We start from the raw sequence: 21,306 nt of genomic DNA, 5'->3' as shown, positions 1-21,306 counted from the left end.
TTTCTTGCATTTTCTTTACTTACTCGATCACTTACCCGATCAGGTACACGATAACCTGCATCGAGTAATACCTCGAGCTGTTCATAATTTACTTGAATACTCGATCACTCCACTCGATTGCTTGCATCGAGTGCTTAGGTCGTGTGGTTTACTTGTTTATATTCTTTTACTTTGTTTATATTAGGACTGTTAGAACCAAAACTTTAATTGCTTGGCTTGACTTGTATTGTGCTAATCATATCCTTCCTGCTAGCAATACACAACCATTTGGATTGATAAGCTGCGGGAGCAGAAGTTGTTTGCTAAGTTGAGCAAGAGCAGTTTTTGGCAGCGGGAGATGGGCTTTCTGGGTCACATTGTTTCTGCAGAGGGGATTTATGTAGATCCAGAGAAGATTCAGGCTCTCAGGGATCAGGAGTTTCCTTGGTTTGGCAGGTTACTACAGGAGGTTTGCGCAGGGTTTTGCAAGTAGAGCACGCCCTATGACTAAGCTGACAGGGAAGGATGTCCCTTTTGTGTGGTCACAGGAGTGTGAGGAGGGCTTTGAAAGCCTTAAGGAGATGTTGACTACTACGCCAGTGTTGGCTTTGCCTGAGCAGGGAGAATCCTATGTGGTTTATACAGATGCATCTAGAGTTGGTTTGGGGTGTGTGATGATGCAGCATGGGAAGGTGATTGCCTATGCTTTGCGCCAGTTACGGAAGCATGAGGGCAACTATCCTACTCATGATTTGGAGATGGCTGCTGTAGTTTTTGCCCTGAAGATTTGGAGATCTTATCTTTATTGTGCAAAGTTACAGGTGTTTACAGATCATAAGAGCCTGAAGAACATATTCACTCAGCCCGAGCTGAACTTGAGGCAGAGGCGGTGGATGGAGCTGGTGGCAGATTATGATTTGGAGAGGTGTTTGGTTTGGAAGCAGTTGATAGAGCAGATCTTCTGAGTAGGGTGCGGTTGGCTCAGGAGCAGGATTTGGGGCTGGTGAATGCCTCAAAGGATGTGGATTCAGAGTATCAGGTATCAGATAATGGTACTATCTTGGTGCATGGTCGGGTTTGTGTGCCCAAGTATGAGGAGTTGAGACAGGAGATCCTGAGAGAGGCTCATGCGAAGAGGTTTTCTATTCATCCAGGAGCGACTAAGATGTACTGTGATCTCAAGAGGTACTACCACTGGATCGGGATGAAGAAGGATGTAGCTAGTTGGGTCGCGAGGTGCAATGTGTGTCAGCTAGTGAAGGCTGAGCATCAGGTTCCTGGCGGGTTGCTGAAGAGTCTACCCATTCCTGAGTGGAAGTGGGATAGGATTACTATGGACTTTGTGGTGGGTTTGCCAGTGTCCAGGACGTTTGATGCTATTTGGGTCATTGTGAACCGGTAGACTAAGTCAGTACATTTTCTGGCCATTAAGAAGACTGATGGAGCAGCGGTCTTGGCTAAGAAGTATGTGAGGGACATAGTCAGGTTGCATGGGGTGCCAGCGAGTATTGTGTCTGATAGGGATTCTAAGTTCACTTCGGTGTTCTGGAAGGCATTTCAGGCAGAGATGGACACTAAGGTGCATATGAGTACGGCTTATCATCCCCAGACAGATAGACAGTCAGGGAGGATGATCCAGACGCTAGAGAATTTGCTAAGCATGTGTGTTTTGGATTAGGGAGGCCATTGGGCAGATCACCTGAACTTGGTAGAGTTTGCTTACAATAACAGTTATCAGGCGAGTATTGGGATGGCTCCTTATGAGGCTTTTTATGGGAGGTCGTGTTGTACACCGGTATGCTGGACTCATGTGGGGGGAGAGGAGCATGTTCGGGGCAGATTTTGTACAGGAGACCTCAGAGAAGATTCAAGTTCTCAAGCTGAACATGAAGGAGGCTCAGGATAGGCAGAGGAGTTATGCTGATAGGAGGAGGAGAGATCTTGAGTTTCAGGTAGGAGACAGAGTGTACCTCAAGATAGCCATGTTGCGGGGTCCGAACAGGTCATTGACTGAGACTAAGGGGGGTGTATTGAAATCATGATTTTGGAGAATTTGATGGGATTTAGAAAATTTAGAATTTTGATAGATTTTAGGGAAGTTGATATGATTTATGGTAAAATTCTTTCAAATCCCACCTAAAACCATGAGATTTGGATTTCTGTATTTTTATCTAAACAAATCCTCTCAAATCCTCCAGAATCCCTAAAACTTATTAAAATTCAAATCCACAAACTGTTTTGAATAACAGTGGATATTAAAGTAGATTTTTAAATCATCAGTTCAATAACAGTGGATTTCGGAAGACTTTTTAAAATCCATGATTGAATAACATAGGATTTGTAAATTTTATACAAATCACTTAAAATGTCAAGTTGAATACACCCCCCTAAGTTGAGTCCAAGGTATATGGGTCCGTTCAGAGTAATTGAGCGAGTTGGACCAGTGGCATATAGACTGAAGTTACCTGAGGTTATACGTGCATTCCACAAGGTTTTCCATGTGTCTATGTTGCGGAAGTGTCTCCGTGAGGATGATCGGTTGTTGGCTAAGATTCCTGAAAATCTTTAGTCTAACATGACTTTGGAGGCGAGACCAGTGAGGGTTCTCGAGAGGAGGATCAAGGAACTTCGGAAGAAGAAGATTCCTTTGATGAGAGTCCTTTGGGACTGTGATGGTGTGGAGGAGCAGACTTGGGAGCCTGAGGCGAGGATGAAGGCAAGGTTTAAGAAGTGGTATGAAAAGCAAGCTGCGACTTAAGCTAGTCTAGCCTGGTCCCATCTGTAATCCATGGCTGGAGCGGGAATGGAGTATTCCAGCCCATCTCTCTTGTTTACTCAGTCGCTTGGGATGGTTGGTTGTGCGACTTAGTAACAAGATGAAGTGGTGCTCAGGGTACAAAGTTTCCGTGAGGCGGGGTTTTTGAGGAAAGTTTCCTGAAATAGAAGTGTCCAAAAGTGGAAAGTTTCCAGAAGTGGAAGGTGCTAAAAATGGAAAGTTTATGGGAGTTAGAATTTGTCCATTTTTAGTGGTGGAGGGCCTTGGAGGGGCTTGTGCGGCCTTAGTGGTGAACTTTTGAGTCATTGTGCCGTGTGTGGCATTCTTTTTAGACATTGTGTGGCCTTTGTGGTGGGCTGTTTAGCCAGTTGTGTGGTCTTTATGACGGTCCTGTTTAGGACAGATGGTCTTTGTGACGGTCTTGTTTAGGACAGATGGTCTTTGTGACGGTCCTGTTTAGGACAGATGGTCTTTGTGACGGTCATGTTTAGGACATATGGTCTTTGTGACGGTCTTGTTTAGGACATATGGTCTTTGTGATGATCCTGTTTAGGACAGATGGTCTTTGTGACGGTCCTGTTTAGGACAGATGGTCTTTGTGACGGTTCTGTTTAGGACAGATGGTCTTTGTGATGGTCATGTTTAGGACATATGGTCTTTGTGACGGTCCTGTTTAGGACAGATTGTTTGGTCTTTGTGACGGTCCTGTTTAGGACAGATTGTTTGGTCTTTGTGACGGTCCTGTTTAGGACAGATTGTTTGGTCTTTGTGACGGTCTTGTTTAGGACAGATTGTTTGGTCTTTGTGACGGTCCTGTTTAGGACAGATTGTTTGGTCTTTGTGACGGTCCTGTTTAGGACATTTTTTGGTCTTGTGGCATGTATATGATCCTTGTGTGGTCATGAGGTATTCCAGTGAGGGGATATGTGGTTGGTAGGACACTGAGATGTGTTACGCGAGCCACGGGAAGGAAACCTGGATAGGGATAGGACTCAGACGTGTTCAAAATTGTTTGCTCGCAACTCTTGGGGGACTTAGGTTCTCCTAGTACTGCCATATTCTGAGACTTTGTGGCTTGGGAGTATGGTTGGTATATCGACTTCGGATGACGATCCGGGGGCGCGCTATAGGGTGGCAACCCGAGAGACAAGTATTGGATTTTTTTTATATATTATGGCATGCGGGTTTAGGTCCGATGAGGAGCCAACATTATGGCATGCAGACTTAGGTCTGATGAGGAGCCAGTAAAAACTCAAGGTTTAGGCCTATGAGTAAAGGAAAGTCCAAAATTCGAGAGCAAATAACGCATGGAGCATGAGTCTATCGCCTAGAGATGACCTTCCGTAGATCGGTCGGACGAGTGCAGGCTGTGGAGATGGTTGCACATGAGTCCTTGTCTGACGGTTGTTTGAGATTCGAGGACAAATCTATGTTGGTGGGGGAGAATTGTAACATCCGTGTTCCGGGAATAGAGTTTGGGATGTATTGAGTAAACCTATGGAGTGGATTTTAATTGATTTTTGGTTTAATTAAATCCTGGTTTAATCAAATTAAACCAAAAACCCTTAATATTATTCATAAAAGTCATGCCTCCTCTCTTTTTCTTGCTTTTGTCGACATTATCAGAGAGATGGAGAGAAAGTGTGAGAACCCTTGATTTTTTTGGTGTAAAAGGAGGAAGAGAAGGAGATCAAGCTTTTTCAGAGAGAAAAAGAACTGTTAGGTTTTGGAAGAAGGAAGATCTGACGGGTCAAATCGTTTCGAAAAGTATTCATTTTTGGTAGGGTTGTAGCTAAGATATTTTCGAACACTCGCCTTTTTACAGAAGTGAATTTGGGTTAATATTCTAGGAGATATTAGCAATTTCGTGGGGGCGTTTCTTCCCATTCGCGGATTGAAACCAGCGGGTGCTACGGGATCAATTTCGGTTTCATCTGATATCTGATCGTACTGACATTTTGTCGGAAGCTTCAGGACGTGTAGACCTTGCTTTTCACCGGAGGGATTAGAAAGTTAACGGTTCGTTTCGATTTCGTGGTTTCACTTGTGAGGTTGTTCTTTTCTGTTTTTGTGGCAAATTGTTTTCATTGTTTGTTTGTTGTTGTGATTGGTTGTAGGAGCGAGTTTGGTTGTTCTTGGATATTGGAAGGCTTCTCTTTTGGTTATAGTGATTTTCGTGAATCACTTGGTAAGGTGAGTGCGTGACCATGGGCTTATCTAAGCGATTGGGTTGTATGAATTGTTTTGTGTGATGATGTGTAGGTATGGTGAAAGTGTTATTAGTTGTTCTGTTTAATTGGTTGGTTTGTTATATTTTATTTGTATTTGTACTCTTGATTTGCTTGTGTGTATAGCTCGAAGATGGGAGGATCGCCTCACTGAGTATTTCTGGTAATACTCACGCATCTCATTGTGTTTGTGGTGCAGGTAGAGGCAAAGTGTGACCGTGGGACCATCATAGCAATGAAGAGGAGGGTGTTCTAGGGGCATGTTTGGTTGTTGTCTGGCTTTAGTTAGGTTTCTACAATTCTCCCCTACCAACATAGATTCATCCTCGAATCTCGAACAACCATCAGCCAAGGACTCCCGTGCAACCGTCTCTACAGTCCGCACTCCTCCGACCGATCTACGAAAGGTCACCTCTAGGCGATAGACTCACGTTCCAGGCATTATTTGCTCTCGATTTTTTGGACTTTCCTTTACTCATAGGCCTTAACATTGAGTTTTATTGGCTCCTCATCAGGCCTAAGTCTGCATGCCATAATGTTGGCTCCTCGTCGGGCCTAAGCCCGCATGCCATATATAAAAGGAAGTCCAATATTCGTCTCTCGGGTTGCCACCCTATAGCGTGCCCCCGGATCGTCATCCGAAATTGATATACCAACCATACTCCCAAGCCACAAAGTCTCAGAATGTGGCAGTACTAGGAGAACCAAAGTCCCCCAAGAGTCGCGAGCAAACAATTCTGAACATGTCTGAGTCATATCCCTATCCAGGTTTCCTTCCCGTGGCTCGCGTAAAACATCACAATGTCCTACCAACTACATATCCCCTCTCTGGAATACTTCATGACCACACAAGGATCATATACATGCCACAAGGCCAAACAAAAGTCCTAAACAAGACCGCGACAAAGGCCAAACAAATATCCTAAACAGGACCGCCACCAAGGCTAAACAAATGTCCTAAATAGGACCGCCACCAAGGCCACTCGTCCCGAAGTACCACCACTAAGGCCACTCATCCCGAAGGACCGTCACAAAGACCACTTGTCCCAAAGGACCATCACGAAGACCACTCGTCCCGAAGGACCGTCACGAAGACCATACATTCTGAAGGACCGCCTAAACAGGCAACACTGGCTGAAAAGCCCGCCACAAAGGCCACACAATCGGCTAAATAGCCCGCCACAAAGGCCACACAATTGGCTAAACAACCCACCACAAAGGCCACACAATGTATCAAAAGACCGCCACACACGGGCAATGACTCAAAAGTCCGCCACTAAGGTCACACAAGCCCCTCTAAGGCTCTCCACCACTAAAATGGACAAATTCTAACTCACATAAAACTTTCCATTTTTAGCACTTTTCCCTTTTGGAAACTTTTCACTTTTGGAAACTTTCAACTTTTGGAAACTTTCCACTTTTGGAAACTTCTATTTCAGGAAACTTTCCTCCAAAACCCCGCTTCACGGAATTTCGCACCCCGAACACCACCTCATCTTGTTACTTAGTCGCACAACCAACCACCCCTAAGCGACCAAATACACAAGAGAGATGGGCTGGAATACTCCATTACTGCTCTAGCCACGGTTTACAGATGGGACCAGACTAGACAAGCTCAAGTCGCGGCATGCTTCTCATACCACTTCTTAAACCTTGCCTTTATCCTCGCCTCAGGCTCCCAAGTCTGCTCCTCAACACCATCACAGTCCCAAAGGACTCTCATCAAAGGAATCTTCTTCCTCCAAAGTTCCTTGCTCCTCTCAAGAACCCTCACTAGTCTCGCTTCCAGAGTCATGTTAGGCTGAAGATCTTCAGAAATCTTAGCCAACAACTGATCATCCTCACAGAGACACTTCCGCAACATAGAAATATGGAAAACCTTGTGGAACGCTCGCATAACCTCAGGCAACTCCAGCCTATATGCTACCGGTCTCACCCACTCAATCACTCTGAACGGATCCATAAACCTTTAGACTCAACTTAGTCTCTGTTAATGACCTACCCGTAACATGGCCATCTTGAGGTATACTCTGTCTCCTACCTGAAACTCTGTCTCCTATCTGAAACTCTGTCTCCTATCTGAAACACAAGATCTCTCCTCCTCTTATCAGCAGAACTCCTCTGCCGATCCTGAGCTTTCTTCATGTTCAGCTTGAGCACCCCGAATCGTTTCTGAGGTCTCCTGAACAAAATCTGGCCCGAACATGCTCCTCTCCCCCGCCTAAGTCCAGCATAATGGTGTACGACATGGCCTCCCATTCAAAGCCTCATAAGGAGCCATCTTAATAATTGCCTGATAACTGTTGCTGTAAACAAACTCTACCAGGTTTAAGTGATCTGCCCAATGGCCACCCCAATCCAACACAAACATCCTCAGCAAATCCTCCAGCGTCTAGATTGTCCTCTCTGACTGTCCTTCGGTCTGGGGATGATAAGCTGTACTCATATTCACCTTAGTGCCCATCTCTGCCTGAAATGCCTTCCAGAACACCGAAGTGAACATAGTATCCCTGTCAGACACAATGCTCGCTGGCACCCAATGCAATCTGACTATCTCCTTCACATACTTCTTAGCCAAGACTGCTGCTCTATCAGTCTTCCTAATGGCCAAAAAATGTGCTGATTTAGTCAACCGGTCCACAATCCCACTTCCACTCTGGAATGGGTAGACTCTTCAGTAACCCGCCCGGAACCTGATGCTCAGCCTTCACTAGCTGACAAACATCGCACCTCGCGACCCAACTAGCTACATCCTTCTTCATCCCGATCCAGTGATAGTACCTCTTGAGATCACGGTACATCTTAGTCACTCCTGGATGAATAGAAAACTTGCTCGCATGAGCCTCTCTCATGGTCTCCTGCCAAAACTCCTCATCATTGGGCACACAAATTCGACTGTCCACCAAGATAGTACCAATATCTGAGACCTAATACTCTGAATCCACATCCTTTGAGGCGTTCACCAGCCCCAAATCCTTCTTCTGAGCCAACCACACCTTACTTAGAAGATCTGCTCTATCAACCGCCTCCGAACCCAACGATTCTTGAGAAACCGCACACAAGCTCAACGCACTGATCTCTCCTACCAGAGACTTCATCTCTTGCTCCTGTAGTAACCTGCCAAACCAAGGAAACTCCTGATCTCCGTGGCATTCTGCAGTATAGGCCAATCCCCGATAGCCTGAATCTTCTCCGAATCTACATAAACCCCCTCTGCAGAAACAATGTGACCCAGAAATCCCATATCACGCTGCCAGAAACTACACTTGCTCAACTTAGCAAACAACTTCTGCTCCCGCAGCTTCTCCAGAACTGCCTTTAAATGCACTGCATGCTCCTCAAGACTCTTAGAAAATATCATGATATCATCGATGAAAATGATGACAAACCCGTCCAGAAACTCCTAAAACACACTGTTCATCAACCTCATAAACGCTGTCGGCGCGTTAGTCAACACGAAAGGCATCCCCACGAACCCATAATGCCCATACCTCATCATGAATGCAGTCTTCCTCACATCTGCCTCATCTATTAGAATCTGATGATAACCCGACGCAAGATCTATCTTGGAGAACCAATTAGCACCTCTCAGCAGATCCAACGACTCATCAATCCTGGGAAGAGGGTACTTGTTCTTCATAGTGACCCGGTTAGGGAAACTTCGTCCAAGAACCTCTAGTAACTTGCCTCTTAGGGAAACTTCTACAAGATAGCTTATTCCAGAAATAGCTTTTCCACTTGGCAATTCTTCACAGCAAATCATCAATACGAGCGTAATAAAACAAACAAGTACCATACGTTCGCATATTCCGATTCACCACATCAAACGCCTTGCAAGCCGCTAACTAAACCTACTTGACTTGTCCCCCCCCCCCAGCAAGCTTACCAAAACCTTGAATCTAGCAACCATGTCCATCTCCAATGAACTTCATCCACCATCGTCTCAACGATTAGTTTATCCTGGCATGAAGGCTTCTCGTGAATCTTATGTACCTGGCAACCATGCCCTTGCCGGCTCATACCTGCTGCAGCTTTCCTTCCCGGGACTCCACACCACCGGCCAGCCAATCGTGGCACATCACCCACACAAAACCTAGTGAACCCAAACATAGAACCATAAGGGCTCTGATACCAAAACTGAAACGACCCAACCCATTTTTTATTAATAAAATAATAAATAATAAATAATAATTAAACTACAACTAGTGGTCTCATACCCACTAGCCACCTAATCACAATCACAATCAACAGCAGAAATAACCAATACCAATATCCAATAAATATCAAATAATAATCCAATAATTATAACATAACATTATCCAACAGGAATCATAGAACCAGCAACCTAGCAATGTTTCTAATGACCCAACTCTAGCAACCTAGCAATACCATACAACAACCAATCAAGTCCCTAGAACATCCTCCTCTTCATTTCCTTGATTCCACGATCACACTTTGCCTTTACCTGCACCACAAACACAAATTGAGATGCATGAGTATTTTATAAACACTCAGTGATGCAATCCTCCCATCTACTGGGCTATACACACAAGCAATTGTAATTTCAATGTTCAAAACAATCAACAAACAAAGCATACAAACCAGGAAAACAAGCATCATCTCGCTGGAAGGGAGGTGTTGACCGACACCAGCCAAGTGTCGACCAACACTGTCTCTTGGTGTCGACCAACACTACCCCACAGTGTCGATCGATGCCGCTTCACTGGTGTCAATCGACATCAATTGGTGTCGATCGACACTACCTCTGCAACCACGATCCGCACGAAGCCGAGAGTCGAATCTCGCTCCCAAACTCCACCAAATCTCCTAATACTCAAAACCCAAGCCATATACGTCCGTAGGAACCTGTAGCAATCAATCCCTGCAAGAAAAACACACAAACACAGCAACAAACAAGCAAGAACAAGAAATCACAGGCTTAGATCAGCCATGGTCATGCACTCACCTCTCTGTAGGAAGATTCTGACCAACAGCAATGAATCCAACCTTCCTTGCAAGCTTCTAGCTCCTTCCTAGCTCCAAATCTCTCAAGAACAGCCAAGAATATCACCAATCTCTTCCCAAAAGCTCAAGAACACTTTTCTCTCTTTTGTTTTTCTCAAAAACGGCGAGACAACCACAAAACACGACCTAGGTCGTTTTCTCACTTTAATATCTCAGTTCAATGGTTTTCCTTATACCAAACCGGTCCAAATCGATAATTAAATCGAACTGGTCAAACCAGAGAATAAGTGGTGTCGACCGACACCAAGGTGGTGTCGATCGACACCCTCCCCCAAAACGCACAGTTTTGGTTTGCGGGTGTTACAAGTAGTCTCAGGATGGGTGACCTTCCGGGAAGTGACAGTCAGGACTGTGTGAGTGAGGACAAAACAAAGGGAAAGATCATGTGGTAATTTGTAGGGATGGTAACAAGTCTTTAAAACCTCCCGAACGTAATAAACCGGCCGTCGGATATTGATGGGCTCATGGGCCTAGTGAGAGGACGTAAGGCCCATTAAGGAAAGCTGGCCCATGGACTGGGGGTGGACATGGAGCCTACTGAGAGGTGACAGTCAGGGAGTTACAAATGGTATCAGAGCCGAACCCAGACGAGTGTGGAGTCGAGTGGGCTTACACCGTCGGGGGTGACGGTCTTGGTGTTTAACGAAGACGTTACGATCTGTTAGTGGGGCTGAATTGTGACACCCCGGTTTCAGGGACATGCGGAGAGGTTTAAAAGAATTGATTTGACCACCTATCTCACCAAAGTGCACTTATTTTTTCGGTCAACGGTCTTGAGAGAACTCTAAAGTTGAGCGTGTTTGACCTGGAGTAGTCTAAGGATGGGTGATCTTCCAGGAAATGACTGTCGGAACTGTGTGAATGAGGATAAAACACAGGAAAAGATCATGTGGTGATTTGTAGGGACGGTGACAAGACTTTAGAACCTTATGGATGTAGCAAACCGACCGTCAGATATGGATAGGTTCACGGGCCTAGTGAGAGGACGTGAGACCCATGAAATAAGGTGGGCCCATAGACTGGGATTGGACATGGGATTGAATAAATATGTTTCTAAATCACTATTTTGTGTGTTTTGGTTCAGTGTGTCAAATATTAGTAGATTATTCATAATAATTTACTCCATTAGTGAAGGGTAGTAATTTCAGGGAAAACAGCCAATTCCCCCCTGAACTTAATTGCTTTATCGTATTCATACACAGATCTTTGGAGTGTGCCTAAAACTACATGAACTTAACTAAAATTTGAATTTTCCACTTAAACTATCGAAATCAAGCCAAAACCATCAAATCGAGTAACGGTGTTACTGTTCCGTTAATATATGATGACTGGATGCCACATTGAACCCTTAAACGACGTCATTTTATTGTTTTAAGGGAAAAAAATAAAAAAATCAGTTTGTACAGAATAAGCAGTTGTACCCGCGACCTCTAATACTCACGACAAACCATAAACCCAGCTGAACTACCATAACTTCTCGTTAATTATGAAATGGATAAACAAATATATCTAAGATAACGAATAAATTATAAAAGAAAAGGAAACCCTTTTCTCTGCTTTTGTTTTCTCTTCTCCGATAACATTGCGACTGTGACTGTTGATTTTTCATGGATTGGATCAAGAATTAGGATTTTTTTTGTTAGTTTAGATCAAAATTGAAACGACCGACCCCTTTTTTTTTAATAAATAATAAATATTATATATATATAAATAAACTACAACTAGTGGTCCCATACCAACTAGCCACCTAACCATATTCACAATCAACAGCAGAATAACATAAATCAATATCCAATAATAACCAATAACAATCTGATATTATAGCAAAGGCAATATCCCAATACCAAACAACAAGAAACATGAAACCAGCAACCTAGCAATGTTTCCAATGACTCAACTCTAGCAACCTAGCAATGCCAGACAACATCCAATCGAGTCCCTAGAACATCCTCCTCTTCATTGCCTTGATTCCACGATCACACTTTGCCTTTACCTGCACCACAAACACAAATTGAGATGCATGAGTATTTGATAAACACTCAGTGAGGCAATCCTCCCATCTACTGGGCTATACACACAAGCAACAATGATTCCAAAGTTCCAAAACAAGCACCAAACAAACACACAAACCAGGAAATCAAACATCGTCTCGCTGGAAGGGAGGTGTCGACCGACACCAGCCTAGTGTCGACCAACACTAGCGCAATGGTGTCGTCCAACACTACCCCACAGTGTCGATCGATGCCCGATTTGCTGGTGTCGACCGACACCAAGTGGTATTGATCGACACTCTCTCTGCAACTGCGATCCGCGCGAAGTCGAGAGTCGAATCTCGCTCCCAAATCTCCTCCAAAACGCCCAATACTCAATATCCAAGCCTAATACCTCCTTAGGAACCTGTATCAACCAATCCCAGCAAGAAAAAAACACACAAACAAGAAACAACAAGCAAGAACAAGGGAATCAAAAGCTTAGATTAGCCATGGTCATGCACTCACCTTCTAAAATGAAAATGAACCGTTAACTATCAAATCCCTCCAGTGAAAAGCTGTTCCTAGGCGTCACGAAGCTTCCCACAAAAATTCAGCACGATCAGATCTCAGATGAAACCGCAATCAATCCCGAAACTCCCGCTGGTCTCAATCCGCGACTGAGAAGAAACGCCCCACGAAACTGCCGATATCTCCTAGAATATTAACCCAAATTCACTTCTGTAAAAAGGGGAGTGTACGAAAATCTCTTAGCTACAAACCTACCAAAACTCAATACCTTTCAAAACGATTTGAGTATACAGATCCTCCTTCTCCCAAACCCTGACGATTCTGTTCCTTTTTGCTTTGAACACCAAAATCAAGTTTACTCTTCCTTCTCCTCTTTCTCTTTGTTTTTCAGCGGCTAGGCAATAACAAAACACGACCTAGGTCGTTCTCCCACTTAAATATCACGGTTTAATAGTTTTCCCTAAACCAAACCAGTCCAAATCGATTAAAACTCAATCTGGTCGAACCAGAAAATCAGTGGTGTCGACCGACGCCCCCTTGGTGTCGATCGACACCCTCACCCAAAACACTCAAATTGGTTTGCGGGTGTTACAATTCTCCCCCACTAAACTGGATTCGTCCTCGAATCTCGAACAACCATCAGCCAAGGACTCCCGTGCAATCATCTCCACGGCCCGCACTCCTCTGACTGATCTAGAGAAGGTCACCTCTAGGCGATAGACTCACACTCCAGGCGTCATTTGCTCTTGACTTTTTGGACTTTCCTTTACTCATAGGCCTAAACCTTGAGTTTTATTGGCTCCTCATCAGACCTAAGTCTGCATGCCAAATGTTGGCTCCTCATCAGGCCGAAGCCCGCATGCCATAATATATAAGGAAAAGTCCAAACTCGTCTCTCGGGTTGCCACCCTACATCGTCATCCGAAGTCGATATACCAACCATACCCCCGAGCCACAAAGTCTCTGAATATGATAGTACTAGGAGAACCTAAGTCCCCCAATAGTCGCGAGCAAACGATTCTGAACACGTCTGAGTCCTATCCCTATCCAGGTTTCCTTCCCGTGGCTCGCATAAAAACATCTCAATGTCCTACCAACCACATATCCCCTCACCGGGATACCCCATGACCAAACAAGGATCATATACACGCCACAAGGGCCGCCACAAAGGCCAACAAAATGTCCTAACGAGGACCGCCACCAAGGCCAAAACAAACGTCCTAAAGAGGACAGCCACCAAGGCCACACAATGTCTAAAAAGACCGCCACACATAGGCACACTGACTCGAAAGTCCACCACAAAGGCCACAAAAGCGCCTCCAAGGCTTCCCACCGCTAAAATGGACAAATTCTAATTCCCGTAAAACTTTCCATATTTAGCACTTTCCATTTTTGGAAACTTTCCACTTTAAGAAATCTCCATTTCAGGAAACTTTCCTCCAAAACTCCCGCCTCACGGAAACTTTGTACCCCGAGCACCACCTCATCTTGTTACTGAGCCGCACAACCAACCACCCCAAGCGATTGAGTAACAAGAGAGATGGGCTGGAATACTCCATTCCCGCTCTAGCCACGGATTACAGATGGGACCAGGCTAAACAAGCTCAAGTCGCGGCTTGCTTCTCATACCACTTCTTGAACCTTGCCTTCATCTTTGCCTCAGGCTCCCAAATCTGCTCCTCAACACCATTACAGTCCCACATGACTCTCATCAAAGGAATCTTCTTCTTCTGAAGTTCCTTGATCCTCCTCTCGAGAACCCTCACTGGTCTCGCCTCCACTATCATGTTAGGCTGAAGGTCCTCAGGAATCTTAGCCAACACCTGCTCACCCTCACGAATATATTTCTGCAACATAAACACATGGAAGACCTTATGGAATGCACGCATCACCTCAGGTAACTTCAGTCTATATGCCACTGGTCCAACCCGCTCAGTCACTCTGAATGGACCCATATACCTCGGACTCAACTTAGTCTCTAACAATGACCTGTTTAGACCCCGCAACATGGTCATCTTGAGGTATACTCTGTCTCCTACCTGAAACTCAAGATCTCTCCTCCTCTTGTCAGCATAACTCCTCTGCCTATCCTGAGCCTCCTTCATGTTCAGCTTGAGAACCCGAATCTTCTCTGAGGTCTCCTGAACAATACTAGCACCAAACATGCTCCTCTCCCCCACCTGAGTCCAGCATATTGGTGTACGACATGGTCTCCCATACAAAGCCTCATAAGGAGCCATCTTAATACTCGCTTGATAACTGTTGTTGTAAGAAAACTCTACCAGGTTCAGGTGATCTACCCAATGGCCACCCCAATCCAACACACACATCCTTAGCAAATCTTCCAGCGTCTGGATTGTCCTCTCAGACTGTCCATCTGTCTGGGGATGATAAGCTGTACTCATATGCACCTTAGTGCCCATCTCTGCCTGAAATACCTTCCAGAACACCGAAGTGAACTTAGAATCTCTGTCAGACACAATGCTTGCTGGCACCCCATGCAATCTGACTATTTTCCTCACATACTTCTTAGCCAAGACCGCTACTCCATCAGTCTTCTTAATGGCCAGAAATTGTGCTGACTTAGTCAACCAGTCCACAACCGTGACACTGGCAATCCTACTACAAAATCCATCGTGATCATATCCCACTTCCACTCTGGAATGGATTGACTCTTTAGTAATCCGCTTGGAACCTGATGCTCAGCCTTCACCAGCTGACACACGTCACACCTCGCGCCCCAAATAGCTACAACCTTCTTCATCCGGACCTAATGATAGTACCTCTTGAGATCACGGTACGTCTTAGTCGCTCCTGAATGAATAGAAAACATGCTCGCATGAGCCTCCCTCAAGATCACCCATCTCAAATACTCATCCTTGGGCACACAAATCGGACCGCGCACCAAGATAGTACCATTAGCTGAGACCTGATACTCTGAATCAATATCCTTAGAGACATTCACCAGCCCTAAATCCTTCTCCTAAGCCAACCACACCCTGCTCAGAAGATCCGCTCCATAAGCCGCCTCCTAACCCAATGGTTCTCGAGAAACCATACACAAGCTCAACGCACTGATCTCTCCTACCAGAGACTTCATCTCATGGTCCTATAGTAACCTGTCAAACCAAGGAAACTCCTAATCTTAGTGACATTCTGTTGTCTAGGCCAATCCCTGATAGCCTGAATCTTCTCCAGATCTACAGAAACTCACTCTGCAGAAACAATGTGACCCAGAGAACCCATCTCACGCTGCCAAAAACTACACTTGCTTAACTTAGCAAACAACTTCTGCTCCCGCAGCTTCTCCAGAACTGCCCTCAAATTCACTGCATGCTCCTTAGGACTCTTAGAAAATACCAGGATATCGTCGACGAAAGTGATGACAGACACGTCCAGAAATTCCTGAAACACACTGTTCATCAATCTCATAAACGCTGCTGGCGCGTTAGTCAATCCGAAAGGCATCACCACAAACTCATAGTGCCCATACCCCGTCCTGAAAGCAGTCTTCCTCACATCTGCCTCATCTATCGGTATCTGATGATAACCCGACGCTAGATCTACCTTAGAGAACCGAGTAGCACCCCTCAACTGATCCAACAACTCATCGATCCTAGGAAGGGGATACTTGTTCTTCACAGTGACCCGGTTCAAACCCCGATAATCAATGCACAACCTGAAACTCCCATCCTTCTTCATCACAAACAACACCGGCGCTCTCCACTGTGATACACTAGAAGGTATGAATCTCTTGCTCCATAAATCCTCTAGTTACTTCTTCAGCTCAACTAAACCAACACTCAAGTATGCCGACATCAACTCGCCCCTACCTGAATATCAACCCTCTTGTTCCTCCAAAAACCTCTAGTAACTTGCCAGTTAGGAAAACTTCCACAAGTTAGCTTATTCCAAAGATAGCTTTCCGCTTGGCAATTCTCCACAGCAAATCATCAATACGAACGTAATAAAACAAACAAGTACCATACGCTCGCATATTTTGATTCACCGCTTCAAATGCTTTGCAGGCCGCTAACTCAAACCACTTGACTTATTCCCTCTAACAAGCTTACCAAAACCTTGAATCTAGCAACCCTGTCCATCTCCAATGAACTTCATCCAACATCGTTGCAACGATTAGTTTATCCTGCCAAGTAGGCTTTTCGTGAACTTATGTATCTGGCAAACATGCCTCTCCCGGCTCAATCCTACTGTAACTCCCCTTGCCGAGACTCCGGCACCACCGGCCTCACAATCCTGGCAAAACAGCCACACATTCATAACCGCTCTGGTTCATAAAACCCTAGCCCAACGGCCAACATAATCCTAAAATCCAAGATTAAACCACCATCACTCTCGAGGTCTACATTCCGTCGTGGTGTTTATACTCACCTTCTATACATTGCTTGCTCCCACCTCCTCCACTCTTAGGTTGCAACCTTTGAGTCATACCGATCTCACTCTCAGACCAGCGTCTTCGAGTTATACCGTCTCACTCTTGGACCACAATCCTCAAGATCTCGGTATCAGGGGAACTACTCATCCCCTCAGGAGAACAACGTCCCCTCTGCCACTCTTAGAGCCCTTAGCCCCTCGAGCTATCGGTATTCAGGGGAATCACCATCCCCTCAGGAGCAACAATTCTTAACGACTATAAACATTTCCCGACACAAGTACCTCCTGTGGTCCGAGTATAACATTGCAATGTTACACCTGCCCACTAAAATTCTAATATCCAACTGGATTAACCCCCAAACAGAGAAATATCTGGTCTAACTGCATATGTCCACCTATCCACCTCTCTAGGCTTGATACCTCTTGAGAATAATCTCATACCGGTCATCTACAACTGCTCATTCTTTTAACATAAGATGGAAACTCCTCAACATCCATAGCCCTCGGCTGCACCCCGCCACATGCAGCACAACTGGAGCCTACACTGGTAACCCTCTCGGTAACCGCTCCAACAGCACGCCAACAGATCCACCAATCGATCATCTTGACCCCGGGCTCCACCTGCTGCAACCCCACACCTGGGTTCCTAGCACCCCCGGCACGCTCACCGGCTAACCCCCTCGGGTCCCTTCTGATACGCTTGCGACCCCCCGACGTACCTCATCGTGGAACTCTAGACCACACACTCGCTGGCCTCGGGACCCACCCGACAATGACCACGACCACGTCCCCGTCCACGACCAACAACTCAAACACCTTAACCACTGATCTTCCAAGAACAGAGGCTAACAAGCATAGAACAAATCAATACCACACAAAGAAACATAAACTCACCGTGAAATCACACAGTCGGCTCGAAGAGGATGTTCTAGGACTCCATGCCAGACACAATTGACTAACTCACATAATCAATCAAGACATGCAATCCCAAACATCTACAACAGAAACCTAGTGAACCCAAAACCTAGAACCGTAAGGGCTCTGATACCAAAATGAAACGACCGACCCCTTTTTTTTTAATAAATAATAAATAATATATATATATATAAATAAACTACAACTAGTGGTCCCATACCCACTAGCCACCTAACCATATTCACAATCAACAGCGGAATAACATAAATCAATATCCAATAATAACCAATAACAATCCGATATTATAGCAAAGGCAATATCCCAATACCAAACAACAAGAAACATGAAACCAGCAACCTAGCAATGTTTCTAATGACTCAACTCTAGCAACCTAGCAATGCCAGACAACATCCAATCGAGTCCCAAGAACATCCTCCTCTTCATTGCCTTGATTCCACGATCACACTTTGCCTTTACCTGCACCACAAACACAAATTGAGATGCATGAGTATTTGATAAACACTCAGTGAGGCAATCCTCCCATCTACTGGGCTATACACACAAGCAACAATGATTCCATAGTTCCAAAACAAGCAACAAACAAACACACAAACCAGGAAATCAAACATCGTCTCGCTGGAAGGGAGGTGTCGACCGACACCAGCCTAGTGTCGACCAACACTGGCGCAATGGTGTCGACCGACACTACCCCACAGTGTCGATCGATGCCCAATTTGCTGGTGCCGACCGACACCAAGTGGTATCGATCGACACTCTCTCTACAACTGCGATCCGCGTGAAGTCGAGAGTCGAATCTCGCTCCCAAATCTCCTCCAAAACGCCCAATACTCAATATCCAAGCCTTATACCTCCTTAGGAACCTGTATCAACCAATCCCAGCAAGAAAAAAACACACAAACAAGCAACAACAAGCAAGAACAAGGGAATCAAAGGCTTAGATTAGCCATGGTCATGCACTCACCTTCTAAAATGAAAATGAACCGTTAACTATCAAATCCCTCCTGTGAAAAGCTATTCCTAGGCGTCACGAAGCTTCCCACAAAACTTCAGCACGATCAGATCTCAGATGAAACCGCAATCGATCCCGAAACTCCCGCTGGTCTCAAACCGCGACTGAGAAGAAACGCCCCAAGAAACTGCCGATATCTCCTAGAATATTAACCCAAATTTACTTCTGTAAAAAGGGAAGTGTACGAAAATCTCTTAGCTACAACCTTACCAAAACTCAATACCTTTCAAAACGCTTTGAGTATACAGATCCTCCTTCTCCCAAACCCTGACGATTCTGTTCCTTTTTACTTTGAACACCAAAATCAAGTTTACTCTTCCTTCTCCTCTTTCTCTTTGTTTTTCAGCGGCTAGGCAACAACAAAACACGACCTAGGTCGTTCTCCCACTTAAATATCACGGTTTAATAGTTTTCCCTAAACCAAACCGGTCTAAATCGAATAAAAACTCAATCTGGTCGAACCAGAAAATCAGTGGTATGGACCGACACCCCCTTGGTGTCGATCGACACCCTCACCCAAAACACTCAAATTGGTTTGCGGGTGTTACAAAAATTGATTAAAATCATGTAGAAAATCCGATCCTTAATAGCTGAACTTGATTTTATTAAAAAAAAAATTTTACTGAAATTGAATTGGGTGATAAATATTTCAGTTCTTGACATCCTAATTTGAAATTAACCTCTGCAGTTGATATATGACATCCTAATTTGAAATTAAGAAAAATTAATCGTCATAAATATCCCAATTTTTGAAGACGCGGCGAAAGAAGTGTGTAGAAACAAGAAAACGAAGATCAGGGGAGAAGAAAGGATAAGCTTTTATTTTTCTAAGTTTTTTTTAATTTGCATCGTAAATGTATACCCGTTTGCAATTGTACTATTTGTTACTATAGTTCAGCGGCTAAATCGCCTGCTCACGTGCGTTAGAGTTCTATGGTTCGATCCTTGAGTTTTTGAAATTTATTTTCCTTCAGTTTTTTTCATAAAACAATAAAACGACGTCGTTTAAGGGTCCAATGTGGCATCCAGTCATCATATATTAACGGAACAGTAACACTGTTAATCGATTTGATGGTTTTGGCTTGATTTCAATAGTTCATGTGGAAAATTCAAATTTTAGTTAAGTTCATGTAGTTTTAGGCACACTCCAAAGATATGTGTATGAATACGATAAAGCAATTAAGTTCAGGGGGAATTGGCTGTTTTCCCAGTAATTTCATTTATGTGCATATTTTGATGTTAGGAAATCTAAACTTAAAGTTGAGATTGGAGGAGTCAACATGAAAGAAAAGTCAACGAGAGAGAAAAGTCAATGGCGAACCGCTGGTTCCCCGAGAATCGTCATTCCGGCCAACTTCCTCCTTCAGCCTCGGCTGAAAGTAGTCCCAATCGTCCCCCACCCTTCCCTCCTGACCCTCCTGACCTTAGCCCTGTCCCCTCTCTTTCTGAATTCCCCCCCCTTTCCCCCATTTCTCCCGTCCTCTACCAACTACCTTCTCCTCAAGCTGAATATATCGACCCTGCGAGAGTGGTTTTAGCACTCCCTGCTCATCATAAGTCAACTCATGTGGTAGTGAATGCTCAGGCACAGGCAATTCTTAATTCGTATCATGATTCTCTAAGACAAAACTCTATATCTGAAACCCGGGCTACTGTAGCAGTTAGAAACTTTTTAGCTCAGACAAATGGTTTACTAGCCACTCCACCTCCAAAGGTGGTTCGTCACTTCATCAAAGCTGCACAACCTGCAAGTACTCAACTTGTTGGCCCAACAGCCTCTCAGGTTGCTCCTGGTCCAATTCACCCAAATGTTGCTCATACACCTTCTACTGAAACTCATGTTTTAGTTGCCCCTGCTCTTGTCTCAAGCTTACCCACCCCCGTCTCAAGCCTACCCACCCCTCCAGTCACTGGTACTCATTGTCCTGTAGTAGCAGTCTCTGTCCCCCTGATTCAAGTTCCCTCTATCCCTACTGCCAGTTCTCAGGAAGCAGTTCCCTTGGTAGATGTTCCAAACTGCCCCTCCTCGCAAGATCCAATTGTTCCACCCCAAAGCAAGCCAGTCAAATCCCTAGCTCAAAAATTAAAATCTGATGCGGATAGGACTCTCACAAGGCTAGCACCGGTTGAATATTCGTCGTAAGGGAAGCCTCGTGTCACTATCCCTAACTCTGTTTTCCATGAAGGTGCAGAAATTCATAAGGACTTCATTATTGGTCGTTTCAAAGGAAGACTGCCAACCTATAAGCATATACAAAGTGGGCTTAGTCATATTTGGGGTCAAGGGCAAAGATTAGAAATTCATCTCAATCATGCCAATAACTCAATGCTAGTCAGGTTGCCAAACGAATACCTGCGTACAAGGATCCTTGAAAAGAAGATGTGGTACATTGGGGAATGCATGTTTCTGGTGACTCAATGGGATGCTTCGGGTGGAGCAAGCACTGATCTTGATGC

The sequence above is a fragment of the Camelina sativa genome, chromosome 9 (genome assembly GCF_030686135.1).
Source record: "Camelina sativa cultivar CO46 ecotype springtype chromosome 9, ASM3068613v1".
Classification (NCBI taxonomy): Eukaryota; Viridiplantae; Streptophyta; class Magnoliopsida; order Brassicales; family Brassicaceae; genus Camelina; species Camelina sativa.
Note: the sequence above shows the minus strand (reverse complement) of the source record.